Here is a 27,612-nt window from a genome sequence, read left to right on the forward strand (position 1 = left end):
AACCTGACGTCGTCAAATTTCTTCTATCTCTATCTATCTATAGCCCGACGCCCTAATGCCGCAAAGGGTGGCCGCAGACAAAACACCTCCCAGTCGCTCTGTCACCCACCATTTGACTACCCTCCCCCCAACTCACTCCCCCCTCCCTCATATACCTCTCAACTCCATCCCTCCACCTCATCCTCGGTCTACCTCTCCCTCTCCCTCTCCCTCCCTCCACCTCACCTACATACACCCTCTTAATCAGTCGTTCATTCTCCATTCTCACCACATGCCCAAACCACCTCAGTGTATTTCTCCTAATCTTCTCAACCACATCCACATCAACCCCACAACGTTCCTTCACTTCTTCATTCGTCAATCTGTCCCCCCATGTCACACCACATGCTCCTCTCAAGTAACTCATTTCCACTGCTCTTACTCTTGATTTGTTCCCCTCTTGCAAGGTCCACGCCTCGCTTCCATACGTCAGGGTAGGGATCAGAATACTATCATGCAGTGACTTCTTAACTTCCATACTCACCTCCCTATTTCTCATCACTGCTATCAGTGAACCAACAACCTTCCTTCCCTGCTGTACACTTTCATGCACATCATCCCCCAAAGTTCCATCCTTACTCATCACACTACCCAAGTACTTGAATGCACTCACATTCTCCATATCCTCACCATCCAACCTCACTGTACATTCTGTGACTTCATTCCTCTCAAACACCATAACTTTACTTTTGTTTACATTAACTTTCAGCTTCCTTCTCCTACACATTGTCCCAAATTCATTCACCAAACCTTGCAACTCCCATTCATCTTCACTCAACAATACTGTATCATCAGCAAACAGCAACACCTGAATCTCCCAAATTTCACCCTCATTCCTTAGAGCCACCCCCACATCCACTGCCCTACCTTGCACCTCCTTTACAACCCCATCCATGTATATATTAAACAGCCATGGAGACATCACACAACCCTGTTTCAGTCCTACATTGAGATCAAAGAACTCACTCAGCTCACCATCCACTCGCACCGTAGCCTTCGTACATACTTTTCACAGCACTCAGCAATTTCCCCTCCACTCCATATATTCTTAATACCTTCCATATACCTTGCCTATCTATTCTGTCATAAGCTTTCTCCAAGTCCATGAAGGCAGCATACACTTTCTTTCCCTTCTCTAGATACTTCTCCACTAAACATCTTACAACAAATATCTGATCTACACACCCTTTTCCCTTTCTAAATCCCCCTTGTTCTTCTCCAACTAGCTCCTCTGTCATATGCCTAACCCTATCAATGAGTATTCTACCATATATTTTACCAGTCACACTAAGAAGGCAAATACCCCTATGGTTACCACATACTTCTCTCTCCCCTTTTCCTTTGTATAAAGGAACAATTATACCTGATTTCCAGTCCTCTGGAACCCTTCCTTCTTCCCAGGCCAATCTACACAACTTCCATATCCACTCCACAACAATCTCACCCCCGTACCTCAGCATTTCACCACACACTTCGTCAATTCCTGGGGCCTTTCCCAACTTGATCTCCTTCATTGCTTCCACTACTTCCGCCCTACTGATCTCTTCCTCCCTCCTCTCATCTCTTCTTCTCCCAGCCATTCCCCAACCACTTATACTCGCACTGCTCTCACTTTCTACATTCAACAAATCCTCAAAGTGCTCCTTCCATCTCCTTAATTTCTCTCTCTTATGACTTAAATTTAATACTTGTAGCTGACTTCCTCTCAGCTTCTTTTTCTTCTGCAAAGAAAAAAAAAAAGATTCTTTCGTTGCTCCTCATTGGGCAAATTCTATAGTGATGGGATCATTTTGGTGGCTCTGTGATGCACTCTCTAGAGCTTGTGTTCGTGATTACATGAAAGTAATATGCACAGTATTCTAGGTGTGGTCCAGCTATTGGCTTCTCTATTTGCTGAATGAGTGCAAACTCCAAGCAAGAAGGAAAGGTGCCAGTTGACAGGCAAAGTAGAGAGAAATTACTGCAGCACGGTGTCAGCACGAAAGTGCGGTTCTAGAAACCAAAAGGAGGTACACCATCAGGCCTGGACGCCTTATTACCTCTGCCAGTGAAGTTGGCAGAGGATATGTCATACCCTCCTCTTCTGTTTGTCTGTCCACAAAATATCTCAAAAAGTTACAGTCCAAATTTGATGAGAATTTCTGAAAGGGTAACCCATTGGCCAAGGGAAGGTTTATTAGATTTTGAGGTGGATCTGGATCCAGATGTGAATTCGGATTTTTTTTTTTTTTTTTGAGGGAGGTTAGCCATGCGAGATAGGGTACTAGCTGAGGTATGGGCCCCCTGAGTGTTTTCTACTTAGTACTGCTACCAGTGAGGGCAGTGTACATTTTCAGAAGAAACTTTAAGGTCAGGCAAGAGATGTAAGAGGACAACACCACAGATGTCCATAGTGGAATTCTGGGAAACCGTTTGGCCAAAATGCTCTGCTTTATCAGTCGAACAATCTGCAACAGAGACATCAGAACAGATCTATCTATCTATATACCTAGGCTGCTTCCCCCAAGGAAAGGGAGGTAGCCGAGACAGGACGACACACTCCCCATTTACTCATCCATTCAAGCACATTCATTTGCATCTTATCCCCAAAGGGGAGAACGGACAGATCCTCACCGCACCACACCGCACAAGGGTCAACTGCGCAATGCAATCAGTGACATCCGCAGCAGGGCCCGACAGCAGAGCTGGTTTACCCCTACCACATCATAACAGACTCATCCCCCTACCCACACCTGACCTGAAATAGCTGATCAGACCAAATGCGGGAGAATATCCCCTCAGGGCTGCGTCATCACTTATTCATTCACAATTTCTCTCCATTTATTTCTGTCACGCACAGCCACTCTTCCTTGCTCAACAGACATCCCTCTCGCATCCAGTGCTCTCTTCACACTGTCCATCCATCCTATTCGTGGTCTTCCTCTCAGCCTTACACCTTTCACATCAGATCTAGTTATCTTTTTCACCAATCGCTCATTATCCATTCTCTCCATATGCCCAAACCATCGCAACACCCTCTGCTCAACTCTACCAGCCATCTCCCGAACAACTCCAGTTCTCCTTGCGCTTCATCATTCTGCACTCGATCCATATGCGTCACTCCACACATACTCCTCAGACACCTCATCTCCATTACATTCAAACTTTTCCTCTCTGCTACACCCATATTCCATGTTTCAGCCCCATATAATGCAGTCAGTACCACAACACCCTCATACAGCCTTCTCTTTACATCCATTCTAAGCGAACGACATCTAAACACTTTTTTCATTCCTCCCAGCACCTTTCCTACTTCATTTATTCTAAACTTCACTTCTGCATCTATTCTTCCATCCACAGCAACATGTGACCCTAGATATTCAAAACACTCTACCTCCTCAAGCAACTCGCCATTCAAAACTATATTCATCCCCCTACCATCTACCAACCTGTAACACTTCATCACTTTACTCTTATTCTTATTTACTTTCAATTTACTCCTTTCACACACCCTTCCAAACTCCTCTACCAACTGTCTCAATCTCTCCTCTGAATCAGCCACCAGTGCAGTATCATCTGCAAACAGCAGCTGCTTCAGACTCCACTCTCCACCATCAACATTCACCAGATTCAGACCTCCACCTAAAACTCTTGCATTCACCTCCCTTACAACACCATCCATGTAAATATTAAACAACCAAGGCGACATCACACATCCCTGTCGCAGCCCCACTCTCACAGGGAACCAATCACTCACAGTATTTCCCACTCTTACACACGCTCTACTATTTACATAAAAACTTTTCACCCCTTTTAGTAACCTACCATCAAGTCCATACAATCTTAAAACAGTCCACAAAGCCTCCTTATCAATTCTATCATACGCTTTCTCTAAATCCATAAATGCCCGAAACACATCCTTGCCTTTCGCTAAATACTTTTCACACACTTGTCTCACCGCAAACACCTGATCCACCCATCCCCTCCCTCTCCTAAAGCCACACTGCTCATCACCAATCACTCCCTCTGTACCCTCTCTAACTCTTATAATTAACACTCTACCATACACCTTACCTACAACACTCAACAGACTTATACCCCTAAAGCTAGTATATTCATACTTATCACCCTTGCCTTTATACAACGGGACCACACAAGCATTTGCCCAGTCAACTGGCACCATACCTTTCACAAAGCACACATTCAACAATCTTACTAACCAGTCAACAATAGTCACTCCACCACCATTCAGGCATTTCACAGCACACCCATCCATACCTGCAGCTTTCCCTGTTTTCATTTCCTTTACTGCCTTCTCCACTTCCTCCTTTGTGATCAAAGAATCATTCAACTCTCCCAACACATTTATTCCTTGCACCCTTCCATCCCCCACAATCTCAGCCACCCTTTCCTCCTCTACATTTAACAATCTTTCAAAATACTCTGCCCATCTCTTCCTTACTGCATCCATCTCAATTAACATCCCTCCATCCTCTGCTTTTACTCGTTCTTCCTTTCCAGACTCTCCCTTTCGCACCCTTTTCACCTCCTTCCAAAACATTTTCTTATTCTGTTGAAAATTCTCTGTCAGCCGCCTACCCCACCTCTCATCTGCTGCAACTTTAGCATCAAGCACAGCCATTCTTGTCCTATTCCTCTTTTCCTTATACCTCTCATATGACATCATATCCTTCCTCTGCAGCCACACTTCATATGCACGTCTCTTCTCAGCCACAGCCATACTTACTTTCTCGCACCACCATTCACTTCCTTTTCTTACACCACCACCCACACGTCTCACACCACACACCTCTTCTGCATGCCCCACCACAGCGTTCTTAAATAACTGCCATTCCTCCTCCACATTGCCATTTTCCCGATCTTTCACTGCGTTCCACTCATCTTTCAATTTCTCCTGATACTCTATCTTTTTCTCTCTTTTATCCAACTCACTCACTTTCAAAACCTCCTTGCCACACCTAACCCTCCTAGCTCTCACCCACCTCTTACCTACTCTTAACTTTCCCTCCACCAGAACAGATAACATATTAAAAAAAGAGGGAAGGAGGATCTAATAAAGTTACTAGGAAAGTTTTAGGCAAGGTGCCAGAAGCATGAAACAATTTTATTCATAGAGTACAGATCAAGAAACACGAATTAAATCATTCATAAAACTACAATGAATAGACTTAACACGATCACAGAGAGAAACAGAAGACAGACATGATTCAGGGATGGGATGGTACTGGTATCTATTGTTGGCCTCCTCCTTGCTGTGGATAGCATTAATACAGATATGGTGAAACCTAGGCATTTTTGCACTACTCTATAAGGAAGAGGAATGTATTCTTCCATACCTGGAAAACTAACCTCACGAATGTGCAAAGCACTCTCAGATGTCTCTCAGTCACAGGAACAATAACCAATGAAAGGAAAATTAAAGTACTGTCTGAAAGCCTCTCAAGCTACAGTACCAAAGGACTAGAGACGCCATTTCTTGAGAGGGTCTACAAGTCTTAATGGAATGATGTGATAGGATCAGGTGATGAGATTGTGATCAGAGTAGAATAAGCAGTAGGATTAGTTGGTAGAATAAGGTGAAGTGTGTTGGAACTCTCTCCTGTGTAGTTAAGGATACTAGTTGGGTGTTGTACAAGCTGATGTAAGTAACTGAAGACAAAAAAGATCTATAATTGTTCACCAGGTGGATCGGGGAAAGGAGAGGAATGCCAAAGATGGTGGTTAACATTAAAATCACCTAGGGTAGAGGTTTCAGAGAAAGGAGAAGAGAAAAGAATGTGTTCCATCTAAGATGTAAGAGAGTCAGATTCCTCAGTCTCTGATTTTTATGTTCAGCAAGTTTCGCTGTCTTCTTAACACTGAAATTTGCAGAACACGGTAAATGAAAAGAACTGGTCGTAGATCTGCAGCCTGCGGAACTCCACTTGTTACCTCTAGCCAGTCCGATGATCTACCATTTATCACTGCGTTGCTTGTGATTCAGTAGTTAATCATCAGCCCAAGAAAAAAATTTGTTTCAAAGGCTGTGGACTTTTAATACCTGTTAATATCTGTGAAAGGCTTATATATGGTACTTTATCAAACGCTGTTTGAAAATGTAGACAGAAGACAGCTGACGGGAATTTTGTATGCAAGTATATGTTAAGAAAAAATCCAGAAGACTAGAAGGCACGATCTTTTGTTATGGAATACTTGCTGACTATATGTTAGAGGATTTTTATTTTCATAGGACTGAATTCATTATAACTTTTTTTTTTAAGCTTCTTTAGTTCTGAAGCTGAGCTAATTTGCTGGTAATTTGTGATGCATATTTAATGCCTTATTTATAATTAGGTGTTGTACTCGTTTTAGCTAGCTTCCTTTGACTATGTCAGAGGTTCTTACTCTGAAGTTCGGAAATTTCCAGGTGTTTGCAAGAGGGTTTCCATAGGATATTTAGAGTATTTAGATGGGTGGTGAAAATGTATTAAAATCTACTGAGAGAGAGAGAGAGAGAGAGAGAGTAATATGGTTATAGGTGCATAAATCATGTTAAGCTCACATTCAAACAGCAGCCCTGAGTGAGGATGGGGTTATGTCTCATTACACTCAGCTAACCGCAAGTGACGGCCAAACTTATTGTCCCACTATCTCCAGAATTTTTCTTTTTTAACCTGAATCAGGTATGCTTATAACATTTCTGATAGTGTGTTGGTGGTTTTTATAATACCGTAATATGCACGCTAGTGCTTTTTTAACAATGTGGTAATGGCTATCATTTCTTGGTGATGTTATATAATTCTGAAACTCGTGTTTATGACTGTGGCCGTATGTGTGACGACTCAGAAGCAAATCTTAGATGTCACTGGTGTTGGCGGAAGTATGCATCCCGAGTGTGCTTTCTAGTTACTGTTCATTCTTTTGACATAGCTAGTAACATGACTGCCTGAAGTTGTTTCTAATGTGTGATCTTATGACGGTCTTGATAATATGACGGCCTAAGATGTTTTTGTTGTTTGATATTTTGCTATTATGACTGCCTGAAATTGTTTCTACTATGCAATGAGTGCCTCAAGATATTTGTACTTTGTTATTTTACGACGGTGTTGTTATTATGAGTTCTTGATGATTTTTTGACTGATTTTTAGAGACTACCTGAAGATGATTCTACTGTGTACTCTTACGACAGTGAAAATGAGTGCCTGATAGTGTTTTTATTCTGTAATCTTATGACTGCGGCGATAATACCTGCGTTTCAGTGTGAATGGATTCATGTATGGGTTTGGTTATATAAGTATTTTATATTACAATTCCAGGTACAGGTATGTGACCAGTGAAGAAACTTTACTACGGTATGATGAAAGCTACATTGAGTATTGATTCACTACCATGGTTAAAAGAGGATATAAGTTTCCAGAGTGTTATGTACCACAAACTTTTATCACTGGAGTAGATGAAACGAAGCTTTCTCAAGCAATATTTTAACAATCGTCATCCGAATCTGAAAATTTAGAATGCTGTCATCTTCACGCAAAAAGAAGAGGGCCTGAAGCGAGCACGTTTTGATCGTTTAGGACAGTTCATTCAACCAAATGAATTTGGGTTACATTCAACGTACATGCTTTCAGTGAGAATTGAAAAAAAAAAAAAAAAATCACAACAGTGCAGACAATTGTCCCATGCTGAAAAGGTATAGTCCACTGTGTTATTCGATGTTATGCTGAGCCAAAGGTAACATCGGCACCTCTGTCAGATTATACGCTACATCGATGAAGAGTACATATATATTAGGATATCAGACAACAGAATTTAATGATTGCTGAAATAAAGAGGAATTTTTAGGCAAATCTGCAATCCAGCATGATGAATCGACTTTTGATATGGCAGCTTGTATGAAGAGTCTGGTGATTGTATGATACATCAGTGGTGGAGATTTGAAGGATAATTAATTGTTTTGTCATGCTTTGGAGTCCAGTACAAGAGGTAAAGAAATTTTCCATGGTCTCAATTTTTTTTAGAGGCTGAAGGAGATTCTTGGCATAATAAATGTCCGTGAACAACTGAAGGAACACCAGCAATGCTTGGTCGTCGATCAGGCTTTCGAGGAAGAGTGAATGAGACGATTCCTGCTGAAACAAAACATTTTTACTAAATGCTTCATTTATGGGCTCTGGCATTTAAGATTCTCCCATCAGAGTTAATATTAGTAATTTGATGATGTTCACATGCTTAAGTGCCCTAAATACACGACTCTTCCACCTCCGGTGCCAAGACCTTCGAGTAGATGAAGAAGTATTACTCTTTGATAAAAAAGTACACTGGTTGTCACGGGGGAATGGGTATCAAGATTGAAGGCACTGACTGACGAGCTTTCCGAATTCTTCGCACGTGACAACAAGACAAAGTCGATTGAATTCACCAAGAAACTGTTAGACTGCCAGTGGCTCCAGGAGCTGGCCTGCTTGAAGGACATATTCATACATCTTAACTCAGAGAAATTATCCCTCCAAGGCAGTTTTACTATAGTGATTGATTTCCTGGACAAATTAATTATCATTCAGCATGAAGCTAGAGCCGTGGGAACGGAAAGTCAAGGACGAAAATCTTAGCACGTTTGAACAACTTAGTGGGGCACTGGAAAGTAGAATTGGTGTACCTTGTGCAAACACATCTTTCTTCCCTGCAGATGGAGTTGCAATCATATTTCCTCGACTGAGCGAGATGGAATCAACATTGATTAGAAACCCACTCATTGTTAATGTGCACCTTCTCCCAGATAACATACAAGGAAAATTCGCAGAGCAAGTGAACGACTCTGTTTCAAAAGATGCATAATTATCGAACACTTTCTCTAACCAAGTTCTGGTCTAAAATCAATGAGCTTCACCCTTCTGTAGCTGAAGTTGCTGTGGGATATTTGCTAATGTTCTCTAGTACGTACGCCCGTAAGCATGGTCTTTCAGTGCTGCTGAACATGAAAACTTGACACCGAGCCCGGTTTAACGGTGATATGTCTGTCTAAGAATGCTCCTGGAATTAAGGAATTTGTTTGCACAAATCAGGGACAGCCTTCACACTGAATTATATAACTGGTTGTCATATTTAAAACATGCTATAGAATTGTTAATCCTTATTTGCCCAAAGAAGTAATGATAATTTCTTCAGTCTTACAATAGCCGGTATAGTGCCATTCTACTCTGAATTAGTGCTTATGTTTATTTTCTTCATAAAGTAACTGCAGTTTCACTCCTGTGTAGCCTGGTATCATTATACATTAACTATGATGTTAATGATTAATTGCGTAATAGTCATTACATTTTCAACCATACAATATCCATTATAGTCTTAATACATTACCATTGTTTATTCAGTGACATATTAATGGAGGTACGAGGCGATGGTCTGACAACTTAAGGGGTACTTGGTGGGAAAATCGTTGAGATCCCTAGTCCTGGATACCCTACTTAATGATTTCATCGAAAATTTAAGTTGAAGGAAAGGTTAACTGTCACTAGGATTCCTGGATCACACGAGGAGAGAGACGCTCTGTACCACCTGATTTACTTGGGTCGATTTTCCGAAGATAATCTAATATTTCATGTATTATAACTTCCACAACTTACAGTTTATCATCTTATCCTGAGATGACCGATTATGATTGGTATGCTTGTGTAATATTCTTTTCTGAGAGAACTGTTAAATGAGTCATTCAGTATCAGTAATACTATGTGAATAAGGGATGTTTGTGTGTGTATTTGTCTACATTTGATCCCCTTGGATTTCAACGTGCCATACATCAAAAGACGCAGAACGACGAGCTGACAGAGTATTTGTAAATTATACTTGTGTATGGTCTGTTGCACGCGTCAAGCGCACTTTTGTGTTCGATTTTTCGACAGACATTGGGAACTCTCGACATATCATACAGTGGTGTGTAATGAGCTGAAAATTTGCATGGACATGCACAGTACATCAAAACAAGTTCATGTTAAATCTGGTGTCAGTGCGTGTCTCAGGGGCCGCGTGGCAAGTAGTATTATATAACCGATACACATTTCTAACATTAGCTTCCTAGAACGCTTTGCACATTAACTGAAATTTTCATATCGAGATGATCGATGATCAAAGAAAAGGGTTATTGCTTTTTGCACATGCATATGTCCCATCCTTAAAATTCCATGGCCAGCCACTTTCTCTGCTTCTTCAAGTACAAATTACTTCAGCCCTGACGACACTCTTTGGTTGATATTGTTATCCGCATTTCACCGTTGTTGTTTGCACACCTCCACAAATATATTTGAATGCAGTTACCACTCAAGCTGTGTTTTATGAAGGATCCTTGCTGTATTCTACAACGATTTTTTTTTTTGTCCAACCAGCCTCACCTTCATTATCTAATCCTGTGAACAAACATAATAACTAAGTTATAATCGAGGGCAAGGCACAAGTGTCCTTGGCAGGGAGACATTTGTTGCTTCTGTCATGAAAGAGACCACCTTCCGAGTTCAGTAGAGGCCTATGCTCTACGTACGGTCATTTTACATAGTCCTAATTCCATAATAAAAATTTCTGTGGTTTAACTATCTATTTAGTATATATGGATGTGTTAGCTTTGAGCGAAACAATGATGAAAAAGAAAGGTGAATCTAAGTTTGGAAGTGTGACTGGAAGTATGTCAGGTGTTGACAGAGAAAGAGCAAGAGAAGGAGTGGCCTTGTTAGTGAGGCCGGAAGTGCTGTAGTGTGTGACTGAATGGATGGAGGTGTCATCAAGACTGATGTGGATGAAAGCAAAATTTGGACATGAGTTTTGGGAATTTGTGAGTGCATATGGGCCTGGTAATGAAAGGGATGTAGAAGAGAGGGAGTCTTTCTGGAATGATGCTGATGAGTGTCTGTGGAGTTTCAGAGAAAATGTGAATGTGGTAATGATGGGAGATTTGAATGCTAGAGTGGGAAATGAAGCAGTAGAATGTGTGGTCGGTATGCATCGTGTGCCTGGAAGAAATGATTGGGAGGAGTGTTGAACGAGAGATGGTGATTGGAAATTCCTTGTTTGAGAAGCAAGATATTTATAACATATATGGGTGAGGTAGGAGGGTGGAAAAGTTGTTGACAGAGCACTGATGGACTATGTGGTTGTGTCCAGGAATGTTATAGGATGATTGTTGAATGTGAGAGTTTTGAGAGGGGAGGATGGAGGTATGTTTGACCACTACCTGCTGAAGGGAAAGTTGAGAGTAGGTATGAGGTGGGTGAGAGGTAGGAGAGTTGGGTGTGGCATGGAGGTTTTGAAAGTGAGTGAGTCCGATAAAAGAGAGAATACTATAGACTATTAGAAATTGAAAGAGTAGTGGAACGCAGTGAATGATCAGGAAAATGGCGATGTGGAGGAGGAATGGCAGTTGTTTAAGAGTGCTGTGGTGAGGCATGCGGAAGAGGTGTGTGGTGTGAGACGAGTGGGTGGTGATGTAAGGAAGGGAAGTGAATGGTGGTGCGAGGAAGTAAGTATGGTGGAAACTGAGGAGAGACATGCATATGAAGTGTGGCTGCAGAGGAAGGATGAGGTGTCGTATGAGAAGTATAAAGAAAAGAGGAATAGGGCGAAAGGGGCTGTGCTTGGTGTCAAAGTGGCAGCAGATGAGAGGTGGAGTAGGTGGTTGACTGAGAATTTTCAACAGAATTAGAAAACATTTTGGAAGGATTTGAAGTGGGTGCAAGAGGGAGAGTCTGGGAGGGAGGAGAGAGTAAAATCAGAGTATAGATAGATGTTAACTGAGATGGATGCAGTAAGGAAGAGATGGGCAGAGTATTTTGAAAAATTGTTAAAAGTAGAGGAGGAAAGGGAGGCTGAAATTGTGGCGAATGGAAGGGTGCAAGGAAAGAATGTGTTGGGAGAGTTAAATGATTCTTTTTATCACGATGGAGGAAGTGCAAGAAGTAGTAAAGGAGATGAAAGCAGGGAAAGCTGCAGGTATGGATGGGTGTGCTGTGGAATGTATGAAAGGTGTTGAAGTGACTCTTGATGAGTGGCTACTAAATTTGCTCAATGTATGTTTTGTGAGCAGTATGGTGCCGATTGACTGGGTTAGTGCGTATGTGGTTCTGTTGTGTAAAGGTAAGGGTGATAAGTATAAATGTAATAGTTTTAGGGATATTAATCTATTGAGTGTTGTAGGTAAGGCGTATGGTAGTGTTGATTAAGAGTCAGAGAGGGTACAAAGGGAGTGATTGGTGATGAGCAGTGTAGCTTTAGGAGAGGGAGGCGATGTGAGAATCATGTATTTGCTGTGAGACATGTGTGTGAAAAGTATTTAGTGACAGGTAAGGATATGTTTTGGGCGTTCATGGATTTAGGAAAAGCAAATGATAGAACTGATAGGGAGGTTTTGTGGACTGTTTGGGGATTGTATAGACTAGATGGTAAGTTGTTAAAAGGAGTGAAAAGTTTTTATGTAAATAGTAGAGCGTGTGTAAGAGTAGGAAATTCTGTGTGTTATTGGCCTCCCGTGAGAGCGGGACTGCGGCGAGGATGTGTGATGTCACCTTCGCTGTTTAATATTTATATCGGTGGTGTTGTAAGGGAGGTGAATGCGAGAGTGTACTGTAAGTGGTGGTTTGAGTCTGGTGAATGCTAATGGTAGAGTGGAATCTAAATCAGCTGCTGTTTGCGGAAGAAACTGCACTGGTGGCTGATTCGGAGGAGAGGTTGAGACAGTTGGCAGAGGAGTTTTTAAGGGTGTGTGAAAGGAGGAAATTGAGAATAAATAATAATAAGAGTAAAGCGATGAAGTGTACGAGGTTGGTAGATGGTAGGAGGATGAATGTGGTTGTGAATGGTGAGTTATTTGAGGACGTACGGTGTTTTAAGTATATAGGGTCATGTGTTTCTGTGGATGGAAAAATGGATGTAGAGGTTAAGTTTAGAATAAATGAAATAGGAAAGGTGCTGGGAGGATTGAAAAAAGTGTTTAGATGTCGATCACTTAAAATGGATGTAAAGAGAAGGCTGTATGAGGATGCAGTGGTACTGAGTACATTAAAATAGGGCTGAAACATGGAATATGGGTGTAGCAGAGAGGAAGAGTTTCAATGTAATGGAGATGGGGTGTCTGAGGCGTATGTGTGGAGTGACATGTATGGATCGAGTGAGAAATGATGAACAGCGATGGAGAACTCGAGTTATGAGGGAGATGGCTGAACGAACTGAACAGAGTTTTGCGATGGTTTGGGGGTTTGGAGAGAAAGGACGAGGAGCGATTGGTGATCAGATCTGACAGGTGTAAGGCTGAGAGGAAGACCACGAATAGGATGGATGGATAATGTGAAGAAAGAGTTAAATGAGAGATGGATGTCATTAGAGCAAGGAAGAGTGGCAGCACATGACAGAGATGACTGGAGAGAAATTATGAATGAATAATTGGTGACGCGGCCCCGAGGGCATATTCTCCCGCATTTGGTCTGATCAGCTAATCAGGGCAGGTCCCTTTTGATGTGGTAGGGGTAAACCAGCTCTGTTGTCGGACCCTGCTGCGGATGTTGCTGATTGCACTGTGTAGTTGACCTTCGAGAGGTGTGGTGCAGTGAGCATTTGTCCCTTCTCCCTTTGCAACTAAGTATGAGCATATGTGTGTACGTCTGTGGATAAGTAAACTGGGAGTGTGTCGTCCTGTCGCGGCTATCCTCCTTCTTTCGGGGAAAGCAACCTAGGTATAGAGATAGATACAGTGTATGGATATATACGGACATATATATCTATATCTATCTACCTATCAGTCTATAGGACAAATATATCTATACCTATATCTATGTATGTTTCAATCTATCTATCTGTCTATCTATCTATATCTATATCTATCTATCTAGATAATATATATATATATAAATATATATATATATATATATATATATATATATATATATATATATATATATATATAGCCTCTGTGGTACAGTGGTAGAGTGTGCGTTTTGTACACGGGTGAACAGGGTTCACGCCCCACCAGGGTAATAAACTTTGAGAGTGTTCACCTCGCCACGTACTACTTTGGCGGACACAGGGGGTGCTGTGGTTGAACCAGTGGTGCTTACTATAAAGTATGCTTGCACCCAGTCGGCTTGCGCGGGCTGATTTCACTTGGTTCACAGACTACACACACATATCCAAAGCTACTCCAACACTACAGTTACAATTACAAGCACTGCTCACCCTACATACAATCTCTACCAGGCAGCCTAAGCCACTTGGTAGAGATACATTGGCTGTATTGTCCCGACTCCGGTCGGGATAGGCCGGTCCTGCAGTGGACACTCAAATGGCTGCTGCTGCTGCTGCTGATATATATATATATATATATATATATATATATATATATATATATATATAATTTCCTGTGGCACCGCACGGGATGCATAGGGCCTCGATGAACTCACTCCACCAATATTTGTCTCTTGCCATCTCTTTCAGGTCCCACCAACATTCCTCTCCTGCTTCTCTTTTCATTGTCCTCAACCACGTTTCTCTAGGCCTACCTCTACCTCTTCTTCCTCTAGCAGTCCACTCTGGCACATCCTGTATTAAACTGCCCTCTTTTCTGTATATGTGCCCCAGCCACTTCCAGCGAGACAGTCTCACATATTCATTAACTGGTTCCACTCTCGTAATATTCCTTACTTTCATTCATTTATTTATTTATTTACTTATCTGTCTATAAGTTTTTTTTTTTTTTATGTGTCCGATTCTGGACATAGGCTTCACAGCCTGCTATCAAGGCCCAGCAGTCCTCCTACATATCATACACCTCTACATGTCACCACTTCGGCGCTAACACCCACCGTCCATATTGAATACATGCTAGGGCTGTCTCATACAGGACTGGTGTATTGGTATTAGCGGGGGTATTTTTACGACATGTCGGCGGGACTTCTGGTAGATCAGTAAAGCCTGATTTAATGAAATTCAAATCCTTAAACTGTTCCCTGCCCCAGCCGGGATTCGAACCTGGGTCCGTAAGGACTGCAGGCCACCTCTCTACCGATTGAGCCACCGCCTCTCTATCTTTTTATGTATGTATCTATTTATCAATCAATCAATCAATCTATCTATATCTATCTATATATATGGATGTGTATTTCCATATATAGATAGGTAGATAGATCAATTGATAACTGCTTGTATATATATATATATATATATATATATATATATATATATATATATATATATATATATATATATATATATATATATATATATATATATATATATATATAATATATATATATATATATATATATATATATATATATATATATATATATACATATATATATATATATATATATATATATATATACATATATATATATATATATATATATATATATATATATATATATATATATATATATATATATATATATATATATATATATATATACATATATATATATATATATATATATATATGTATATATATATATATATATATATATATATATATATATATATATATATATATATATATATATATATATATATATATATATATATATATATATATATATATATATATATATATATATATATATATATATATATATATATATATATATATATATATATATATATATATATATATATATATATATATATATATATATATATATATATATATATATATATAAACCCTCCTGGGGAAGGGGGGATAGAATACTTCCCCAGTATTCCCTGCTTGTCGTAAGAGGCGACTAAAATGGACACTTTAATCTACATTCTTTTTGCTCTCTTTCTTTCCCTTGTACTTTGTCTGTCCAAACCCTCTGCATTTTACTTTCATTTAGTTAATTTCCTCTCTCCACGGTTTGGTTCCTTCGAGCCACTGGCATTGGCTTCAGGGTAAAATATTTTTCTGCCTAAGAAATCTTGATGAACTCTGCCCTTAAGTGGGCAGGGGGTGCTAAGAATCCCACGGTGTAAAAATAAGTTTATACATTCAAAAAGAACCTTAAGAATAGGAAAATGAAATGTTCGAACTCTCAATCAGGCTGGTAAAATAGAAAAACTTTTTTCAGTGTTCAAGGAATACAAGATGAATATTTGTGCTCTTACAGAAACGAGGTTGCTTGGAGATGATAAAATGAATTTGGAAGATGGTATTACTATGTTGGTTTCTGGTAGGAGTGATGGAAATCATTACCCAGGAGTAGGCTTACTGCTGAGTAGAGATGCTTGTAAGGCCGTATGTGAGTTTGAACCAATTAATGAGCGCTTGCTTTATGCTCGTTTAAAATCTGACCATGGTAATATCAGTATGGTTGTAGGGTACGCTCCGACAAATGAGGCTGCTGATGAAATGAAGGATGACTTTTATGAGAAGCCGCAGGATGTAGTGAATAGAGTGGCAAGACATGGTGTGTTAGTTTGCATTGGTGATTTTAATGCGATTGTTGGCAGTAGTAGGGATGGCTTTGAAGATTGTATGGGTAAGGAGGGTGTTGGTATAAGAAACGAAAATGGGGTGCGACTTGCAAGCTTTTGTTTGGCAAATGACCTTATCATTGGTGGAACTATCTTTGAGCATAGAAAAATACATAAGACTACTTGGATTTCACCATGTGGTAAATATTGTAACCAGATTGACCACATTGCAATTAGCAGAAAGCATAGAAGTTATTTGCAAGATGTTTGCGTAAGGAGGGGGGCAGATATAGGTAGTGATCATCAACTTGTTGTGTCAAAGATTAAAATAAAACTTAAGAGAAACGTTAATGGTAATTGTACAGGAGGTAATAATTATGATTTTGATGAGCTGAGAAGTGATGAGAACACGAGGGAAAAGTTTCGGTGCGAATGTAGAAACAGGTTTCTAGTCCTGCAGACTTTGATGGAATCTGAAGACAATGATATTAATCAAATGTGGAGAGAGGTAAAAGAGGTTTTGCATGAGAGTGCTAAGGTTACTATTAAGAAAAAGGGAAAAGCGAGAAGGAAAAAGTGGATGTCAGATGAAACATGGAATGTAATTCAGAAAAAGAAAGAGGCTAAGTTAAGAAGTGAAGAACAACATGTTGATGGCCAGGTAGTTGAAGTACTTAGAGCAAAGTACTGGAGTTTACATTCTGAAGTAAAAAGACTCGTTAGACGTGATAAGAGGAGACTATATGATGAAAAGGCGACAGAGACAGAAATTAAATTAAGTAAAAATGACGGTCAGAGCACAAGAGTAGCGTATCAGGCCATAAAGGAGATAACTGGGACTGAAAGGAGAAGGAAGGAAATACCTGTACGAGATAGAAATGGTAATTTGATGACTAAAGATTTGGATATAAAAGGAAGATGGAAAGAGCACTTTGAATCTGTTCTAAATAGACCAATTCCAGCTGAAGAGGACATTTTGCCAGCCGAGAGAGATTTGCAGATAGAAACAGGGGATATAACTTTGGAAGAGGTAGCAAAATCTATAAAGGAGTTAAAGAATTTTAAGGCTCCAGGTGAGGATGGAATATTCCCTGAAATGCTTAAGGTGGAAAATGACGAGTTGATGAATGCGCTTTTGAAACTTTTTAATGTGGCTTGGGATAATGGTGGAATTCCAGAAGAGTGGAAAAATGGAGTGATTATAAAAATACCAAAGAAGGGAGATATAAGTGTGTGTGGCAATTGGAGGGGGATAACTTTGACACCTGTAGTTGCAAAAGTCTTTTCCAAAATCTTGTTGAACAGAATAGAGCCAGTAATTGATAAAATTTTAAGAGAAGAACAAGCGGGATTTAGAAAGGGTCGAGGTTGTAATGATCAGATTTTTATTGTAAGGCATCTAATGCAACAAGCTAATGAGATGAAAATGCCACTTAACATGTGTTTTGTGGATTTTGAAAAAGGCGTTTGATAGTGTTTCACGTGGAGCTATGTTGAAAATTATGAGATTCTATGGTATACCAGAAAAGTTTGTAAATATTATTAGAAGCCTGCATGAAGGTACTTTTTGTAAGGTAATGGTGGGTGGTTCTTTGAGTGATCCATTTCAAGTTAGGTCAGGAATGATTCAAGGAGGAGTTCTTTCGCCATTGTTGTTTGTTTTGGTTATGGATTATGTTATGAAAAAGGCTGTAAGTAGAACAGGTGCAGGAATTAACTGGAAAGAAAATAAGAAGCTGATGGATTTGGACTATGCTGATGATATTGTACTGATTTGTGGAAGTATTTACGAGATGCAGAGGGTGCTTGATTGTCTGGTGGAGGAAGGAGAAAAAGTGGGATTGGTAATAAATTGTGGAAAGACTGAAATTATTAATATGAACGTGGAAAACCAAATCGATTGTGTAATTGAGAATAATGTGGTGAAGAATGTAGAAAACTTTAAATATCTGGGAACGATTGTATCATCTAATGGATCATTAAACAATGAAATTGAGGAGAGGATTAGACAGGCTTGGCGAGCTGTTGGAATGTTGAAATCTGTTTGGAATAATAATATGCTTTCGGTACATACTAAAGTGAAAATTTACAAGTCCATGGTTAGACCAATTTTAATTTACGGGCATGAGTCATGGTACAGTACAATTGCAACAGATCAGAAAGTATTAGGATTTGAAAATAAAACACTGAGAAGGATTCTTGGGGTAAAGTGGCAAGACAGAGTTACAATTGCAAGAGTAATGGATATTACGAGAGTGGAACCAGTTAATGAATATGTGAGACTGTCTCGCTGGAAGTGGCTGGGGCACATATACAGAAAAGAAGGTTGTTTAATACAGGATGTGCCAGAGTGGACTGCTAGAGGAAGAAGAGGTAGAGGTAGGCCGAGGGAAACCTGGTTGAGGACAATGAAAAAAGAAGCAGGAGAGGGGTGTTGGTGGGACCTAAAGGAGATGGCAAGAGACAAATATTGGTGGAGAGAGTTCATTGAGGCCCTATGCATCCCGTGGGGTGCCACAGGAAATTATATATATATATATATATATATATATATATATATATATATATATATATATATATATATATATATATATCTATATATATATATATATATATATATATATATATATATATATATATTATATATATATATATATATATAAATATCTATATATATATATATATATATATAAATATATATATATATATATACAGTATATATATATATATATATATATTATCTATCTATATATATACATATATATCTATCTATCTATATATATATATATCGATATATATAGATATATATATATATATATATATATATATATATATATATATATATATATATATATATATATATATATATATATATATATATATATATATCTATATATCTATATATATATATATATATATATATATATATATATATATATATATATTGTCACATAGCCTATGATTTCATCATCCCTTGTATAATTCTAACTTACAGTAGTGCACCAACTTTCGCTACAGCAGGATTCGCGGAATCCACTTTCGCGGCATGCACCAAATATTCCCTAACTTCCACTTTCGCTTGAAAAAAAATCGATTTTCGCGCACAAATTTTGGGTTTGGGACAATATTTATAACTTTCAATTTCCTGCACCGCCCGCCCGCAACCCACCGCCATCTTGAATGACGTCATGTCAACACTCTGTCCACCCATTCCCGCCATTGTGTACGAGCATGCTAGCTCCATTGTGTTGGATTCTCACGGTTCAGTGGCCTCTACTATACCTGGTAGTGTGGGGAAAGGGCCTGGTGGTGTGGGGGGAGAGCCTGGTGGTGTGAGGGGAGGGCCGGGAGGCAGTGGTGGTGATAAAAAGTGGATACTTACCCCCAACATCCATTAAACACCTCAACCTGGTCTCTGTGGTATGTTTCTCCTCATATAATTGTTTGTATCTCACAATGCAATGTACAATAGTGATTTGATGTACTGTATTGGAAGTGAAAATGAAAATCTGATGTTACTTTAGGATAACCGGGAACCAATTAGCCTTTTTGCCATAAAGACAATGCCCCAACTTTCGCTAATTCCACTTTCGTGCATTATTTTTGGACCGAATTAGGCGCGAAAATTGGTGCCCCACTGTATGACAAGTTTTGTACATTACTGCATCATCCATTGTATGATCCTAATGTACAGTATGCTGCATGTTTGTTCACGATTCGCCACGTGGCTTCCATAGTGATCAGGCTTGCGTGTTCTACCTCACTCCCCCCTTGTACCCCTTATAGTAGAGTAAGTCGTTCTTTCTGTTGTTCAGAGCAGGATTGTCAACTCTTCGTCCTCTATGCCTTCATCTGCGCATCCTTCTTACAAGTTGAATCAAGCTCTGCCGGCCCCCTATATAATGAGCTCAGTCTCTGCATTAGTTGCCACTTAGAGATGTGAACAGAATGAGGAGTAGATCTGTCCTCCCTTGTACAGTATATTATTATTTTTGTGAGTGCTCAGGATGTCTCCAGCCATCTAGCTGCTGTATAATTTGAGTATAAGTGTTATTACCATTTTTCTTGTACTGTATAGCCTAAGGCATTAATTTGTAAGCCTGGTAAGGTTTTTATGATTCATATTGGATCCATACTGTCATGCAGTATTAGTAATATTTTGTATCTGTAATAATATTATATCTTGCTTTAACTGAGCATTATCCGGTTTTCTCATTTATCAGGGCTGACTTAGATAAATTTGCTCTTGCTAAATTCGTGTTAATAGAGGCTATTGCAGTTAACCATATATGTAACCTGTTTTGCCATTACATTATCCTTATGAGTCCTGAATGTTTAGTTGTTAGTTTGAGCATTAAACTTTAACTTGTAATTTTACCTAAGTCTTTTGTATTGAACCTGGAACTTTGCGGGACAGTAGTGATTTTAGTATTCTCACTTTAAGTGTTTGTTATCTCTCTCTGTTCCGTAACATTAATTTGGTGACCTCTTATCAGGATATTCAGGATATTATCATAAGGATATTGTTTGATATTTTGTGACTGTGATTTATTCATGATGTCTACTATTACTACTCTTGATGAAACGAAAGATTTTTTGTCAAATGTGCAAACAGTGTGTGATGTAGAAAACAGAAAAAAGAATGAAGTTAAGCTTGTTGCTCAACAATTGGGAATTGCTGTTCACTCTCATCATTCTAAAGATCAAATTGTTGGCATGATTAATAAAAGCTTGTTTAATGTAACTCCTCCAGATGAGCAAATGCAGATTGAAATAGCTAAGTTTCAGCTAGCCCTGCAGGAGGCTCGTGCTAAGGAGGCTGAGTTTCAGACACGTGCTAAGGAGGCTGAGTCTCAGGCTCGTATTCAGGAGGCACAAACTGAACTTGCTAGGATTCAGGCAGACCATGAGTATCGCGTGAAACAAGGCGGAACTGGATCATCTAGCTCTGATGATTTTGATGTGGCTAAAAATGTTAAACTTGTCTTTCCTTTTAATGAATCTGATTTAACAAAGTATTTTCAATTGTTTGAGAGGGTAGCTACAGGTTTTAATTGGCCCAAAAAGTATTGGCCAGTACTCCTTCAGAGTGTTCTCACTGGTAAAGCTCAAGTAACTTATGCATCTTTGCCACAGGATCAATCTGATAATTATGATGTAGTTAAGAGCTTGATTCTTAAGGCCTATGAGCTTGTTCCTGAAGCCTATAGAGTAAAATTTAGGACAACTTATAAGTAAGATAAGCATCCCATGTTGAGTATGCAAAAATCAAAGAAGATCTGTTAAAGCAGTGGTTAAATTCTAAGAATGTAAATTCTGATTTTGATAAATTTAAGCAGATGATTTTGCTGGAGGACTTCAAAAGGTGTATTAATAAAGATGTAAGCCTATATCTTGATGAGAAAAGAATAGATAATTTGTCTGATGCTGCAGTTTTAGCTGATGAATATGTTCTCACTCACAAGAGATATTCTAAAGAAAAAAGGAAAGCTGAGAGTACGTTCCCTCTACTCAGAGTACAGGTAACAGGAAAGAGAATAAAGATGATGTTTCTCAGGAAGTAAATACCAGCTCCACCTCTAGATTTCAGAAAAGTAAATGTACTTATTGTGGTAAGCTTGGTCATACTACGGAGAAATGTTTCAGGAGACAGCGTGATGTGAACAAAAAGGAGTCTTTAAATATTCAGTCAATTGGTCTAGTGTCCACCCTTGAGAGTTCCCAGAATTCTTTAACCGAGTTAACTGAACCTGCTTTGAGGGGTAAATTAAATTCTCAAATGAAGCTCCTCTTTTGAGCAGTAACGTGGGTGACACTCTCAAGAGTTCATGTGCTAATTTCCTGTCTCATGGTTTTGTCAGTCCTCTGGACAGTAATGACAGGAAATCAGTTAAAATATATCGTGATACAGGTGCTTGCCAATCCCTTATGCTGACCAATGTTCTAAGCTCTAATGTTAATTCCTCTGATGAAACTGTAATCTTACAAGGTGTAGGGAATAATTACTTCTCTATCCCTCTGTGCAGAGTGAATTTAGAGTCTTGTTTTGTTAATGGTTCCGTTATGGTTGGGTTGGTTGAGACACTCCCAATGTCAGGTGTAACTTTCTTACTTGGAAATGATATTGGTGAAAGTTAAATGTGTCCAGCTTCTGAGTTGTCTAGTGAACCAGTGACTGCGACCCAGGATTGTGATGTCCCTGATATGTTCTCTGCATGTGCTGTCACTAGGGCTAAGTCTAAAGTTACTGGTGACTTAGAGGATAATGATGATTATGATGTTATCCTAGCTGACACTTTTCTTGCTAATTTGGACCACTCACCAGATGAGGCAGTACCCCGTAGTGTTGATAATTTTTCTCGTCAAGAGTTGGTTGAGTTGCAGGTTGCTGACCCTGAGTTGAAAGGTCTAGCTAACTCTGCTTGCAGTGAGGAAGAGTCAGCTGGTGCTTCTACTTGTTATTATATAAAGTCAGGAGTACTTATGTGGAAGTGGAGACCCCCAACAGCATCAGCCGACTGTGAATGGGAGGTTGTACATCAAGTTATCATCCCTCGTGTTTGTAGGCAGGATATCATTAGAGTGGCTCATGATTCCAGTTTGGCAGGACACTTTGGAGTGAGGAAGACTGTGGCATGCATTTTGAAACACTTCTACTGGCCAGGTATCTTCGGAGATGTTTCCTGGTATTGTAAGTCTTGTCACACCTGTCAAGTTGTGGAGAAGTGTAATCAGACCGAAAAGGTTGCAACTCTAGTTCCCATTGCTCCTTTTGAGGCGTCATTCACCAGTGTGTTGGTTGATATTGTGGGACCTCTTCCTAAGACTTCTTCAGGATTTTCTTATGTGTTGACCCTGATTGATGTGGCTACTCGTTATCCTGAAGCCATTCCACTTAGAAATATCTCAGCAAAGAACGTGGTTAAGGAAATGCTAGGGTTCTTCACCAAGTTTGGTCTGCCCAAGGAGGTACAGTCAGACCGGGGAAGTAATTTCATGTCAAATGTTTTCAAGCAGTCTCTGAATGAGTTGGGCATCACCCAGATCACGTCTTCAGCTTACCATCCCCAGACCCAAGGAGCGTTGGAGAGATATCATCAAACACTCAAATCGATGCTCAAGAAATACTGTTTGGAACATCAGAATGACTGGGATAAAGGTCTTCCATTCATTGTATTTGCCGCAAGAGAATCTCCAAATGAATCACTGGGCTTCTAACCCTTTGAACTACTGTTTGGCCATGAAGTAAGAGGACCCCTTAAGCTACTCAAGGAATGCTGGCTGTCGGAGGAAGATGACGTCAACCTGCTGGAATATGTGATGAAGTTCAAAGAACGGCTGTCCACTGCTTTACAGCTGGCGAGAGAGAATTTAGGAGCTGCTCAGGAGATGAAGACTTGGTATGATAAGAAGTCCAGGTTATGCACTTTCAGCCAGGAGATCAGGTTTTGATTCTGCTACCGGTGCATGGGCAACCTCTTCAAGCCAAGTTTAGTGGTCCTTATTTCGTGGAGAAGAAACTCAGTGATGTCAACTATGTCATCACCACACCAGATCATAGAACAAGCAACTTTGTCACATCAAAATGCTAAAGTTATATCACAGGCTGGACAAAAGTAACCCAGTCTGCACTGTAGCTGTTCCACCCGAGTCTGCAAGTGACGCTCTCCCATGCAGTATGTGCCTGAGTGATAGTTTGGGGAAGAATCCTGATATCATGAATGATCTCCAGACTAAGCTTTCTCATCTAGCTCCCAAGGAAAGGCAGGAGTTTTCGGCATTACTGCAGGAATACCCGCAAGTGTTCCGTGACACTCCAGGAAGAACCACTGTGTTGATGCATGATGTCGATGTTGGAGACGCAAAGCCAATTAAACTGCCTTCTTACCGTGTGAACCCAGTGAAAGTTCCTCTCATCCAGAAGGAGCTTAGCTACCTGTTGGACCACAAGATGATTGAGCCCTGTCAGAGCGAGTGGAGTTCTCCTGTCACTCTAGTCCCTAAGCCAGGTGGGTCACAGCGGCTTTGCATCGACTACAGACGTGTTAATCAGATAACCAAAACAGACACTTACCCTCTCCCTCGCGTGGAAGATTGCACAGACAAGATCGGAAAGGCTAGGTACGTAAGTAAGTTTGATTTGTTAAAGGGATACCGACAAGTACCTATGACTGGACGTGCTACGGAGATCTCATGTTTTGTAACACTAGGAAAGACTTTTGCATGTTCTGTAATGCCATATGGTATGAAGAATGCACCCGCCACTTTTCAGAAGCTCATGAATGTTGTAACAGAGGGTTTGGCAGGGTGTGTTGTTTATATTGATGATGTATTAATCTTCAGTGACAACTGGAAAGATCACCTATGCCATGTCAGTAAATTTCTTGAGCGTTTGGTTCAGGCTAATCTTGTAGCTAATTTATCGAAGTGTGAGTTTCGTCAAGCTAAAGTTCAGTACCTTGGGTACGTAATTGGTGATGGACATGTTGCACCACCAGGAGCTAAGGTTCAGGTTATAAGTGATCTTCCCAGACCTAAAAGTAGGAAAGAGCTACAAAGATTTTTGGGAATGGTAGGTTATTACAGGAGATTTGTTCTTAACTTTTCAATTCTTGCATCACCACTTACAGACCTACTGAAAAAGGGAGTTAAATTTGTCTGGACCGATAACTGTGAATCCTCTTTCAGCAAACTTAAAGCTATCCTATTAAGTCAGCCAGTGCTTGCTACTCCAAATTTTGCTAAGCCTTTTAAGATGGCTGTTGACGCAAGTGATACAGGAGCTGGGGCTGTTTTGCTGCAAGAGGATGATCACGGTATTGAACACCCTGTATCTTATTACAGTAAGTTCACTACACCTCAAAAGAACTACTCAACTATTGAGAAAGAGCTTTTGGCCTTGATTTCGGGTTTACAGCATTTTTCATTTTATTTGTGTTCTGGTTTTGACCCCATAGTCATTTATACCGATCATAACCCACTGAAATTCCTTAGTAAGTTTAAAGATAAAAATCAGAGATTGACAAGATGGAGTCTACTTCTTCAGGAGTATTCATTAGACATACAACATGTCAAGGGGAAAGAAAATGTTATTGCAGATTGCTTATCTAGACTTAAGACAGATTGTTTTAGAGTAATAATAAATTTCCTTTGTAAATTTCTTTTTCTTTGTGGGGAGGTGTTACATAGCCTATGATTTCATCATCCCTTGTATAATTCTAACTTATGCTATAGTTTTGTTCATGATAGCATCATCCTTTGTATGATCCTAATGTACAGTATGCTGCATGTTTGTTCACGATTCGCCACGTGGCTTCCATAGTGACCAGACTTGCGTGTTCTACCTCACTCCCCCCTTCTTCCCCTTATAGTAGAGTAAGTCGTTCTTTCTGTTGCTCAGAGCAGGATTGTCAACTCTTTGTCCTCTATGCCTTCATTTGTGAGTCCTTCTTACAAGTTGAATCAAGCTCTGCCGGCCCCCTATATAATGAGCTCAGTCTCTGCATTAGTTGCCACTTAGATCTACTCCTCATTCTGTTCACATCTCTGTCCTCCCCTGTACAGTATAATATTATTTTTGTGAGTGCTCAGGAAGTCTCCAGCCATCTAGCTGCTGTATAATTTGAGTATAAGTGTTATTACCATTTTTCTTGCACTGTATAGTCTAAGGCGTTAATTTGTAAGCCTGGTAAGGTTTTTATGATTCATATTGGTTCCATACTGTCATGCAGTATTAGTAATATTTTGTATCTGTAATAATATTATATCTTGTTTTAACTGAGCATTATTCGGGTTTCTCATTTATCAGGGGTGACTTAGATAAATTTGCTCATGCTAAATTCGTGTTAATAGAGGCTATTGCAGTTAACCGTATATGTAACCTGTTTTGCCATTACATTATCCTTATGAGACTTGAATGTTTAGTTGTTAGTTTGAGCATTAAACTTTAACTTGTAATTTTACCTAAGTCTTTTGTTTTTAATCTGGAACTTTGCGGGATAGTAGTGATTTTAGTACTCTCACTTGAAGTGTTCGTTATCTCTCTCTGTTCCGTAACAATATATATATATACATATATATATATATATATATATATATATATATATATATATATATATATTTATAAATGTATATATCTATATATATATATATATATATATATATATATATATTTATAAATGTATATATATATATATATATATATATATATATATATATATATATATATATATTTATAAATGTATATATATATTTATATATTATATATATATATATATATATATATATATATATATATATATGGAGAGGTATATGAGAGAGGGGGGCGTGAGTTGGGAGCGGGGCAGGGAAATGGCGGGGGACAGGGTGACTTAGAGGCGATTTGTTTGTGTCCACCCCGAACGGGATTGAGGCGTCTGGCAAAATATATATATATATATATATATATATATAAACAGAGCCCAAAACTGCAAAAGAATAATAACAATAATAAATAAACAAAAAGTGTGTGACTGCCAAACCTTGACATGAGAGAGAAAAGCCCCATAGTTGATGGAATGAACATTCTGAAAGGGGGTTAATTTCAAAGAGTGCGTTAATGTCAGCAAGCGGGATGACACACTTCTTGTTTTAGAGTTAAAATAACAGTATTATGAAGGTCGCTCCAAGAAAAACGTTCTTTGTTTATAATGTGAACGCCAATTACTAATGCAACATTATACAATTTATTTAGCATTAATGGACTTTTAAAGTTTCATAGCCTCTCTAATATGCGGCTAACAACATAAATGTAATCATATATACATATATATATATATATATATATATATATATATATATATATATGTATATCATAATATAGATAGATAGATATAGATAGATAGATATACGAAGTGCTAGCCAAAAGTTCAAGTAATTTGAACAAAAGGAGCCAACCGTTTGCAGTTTTGCCTTTTGCCACTAGGAGGAGTCAGCAGCACCCCTTGTGCGTCAGTATGCCCTTGGCCGTGTCTGTGAGCAGACGTGTTGTTGAGCTACACTTACTATTATAATGTGGTGTGAAGGTGGTTTGGCGGTTTTGCAAAAGCAGGCCTCACGGAACAAGGAACTTGCATCAAGTTCTGTTTCAAGATCAACAAGACGGCTGCAGAAACTCACCATTTGCTTCAGTAACCG

This window comes from Coenobita brevimanus, chromosome 102 (genome assembly GCF_032717465.1).
Source record: "Coenobita brevimanus isolate Jiangsu-jjx chromosome 102, ASM3271746v2, whole genome shotgun sequence".
Taxonomy (NCBI): domain Eukaryota; kingdom Metazoa; phylum Arthropoda; class Malacostraca; order Decapoda; family Coenobitidae; genus Coenobita; species Coenobita brevimanus.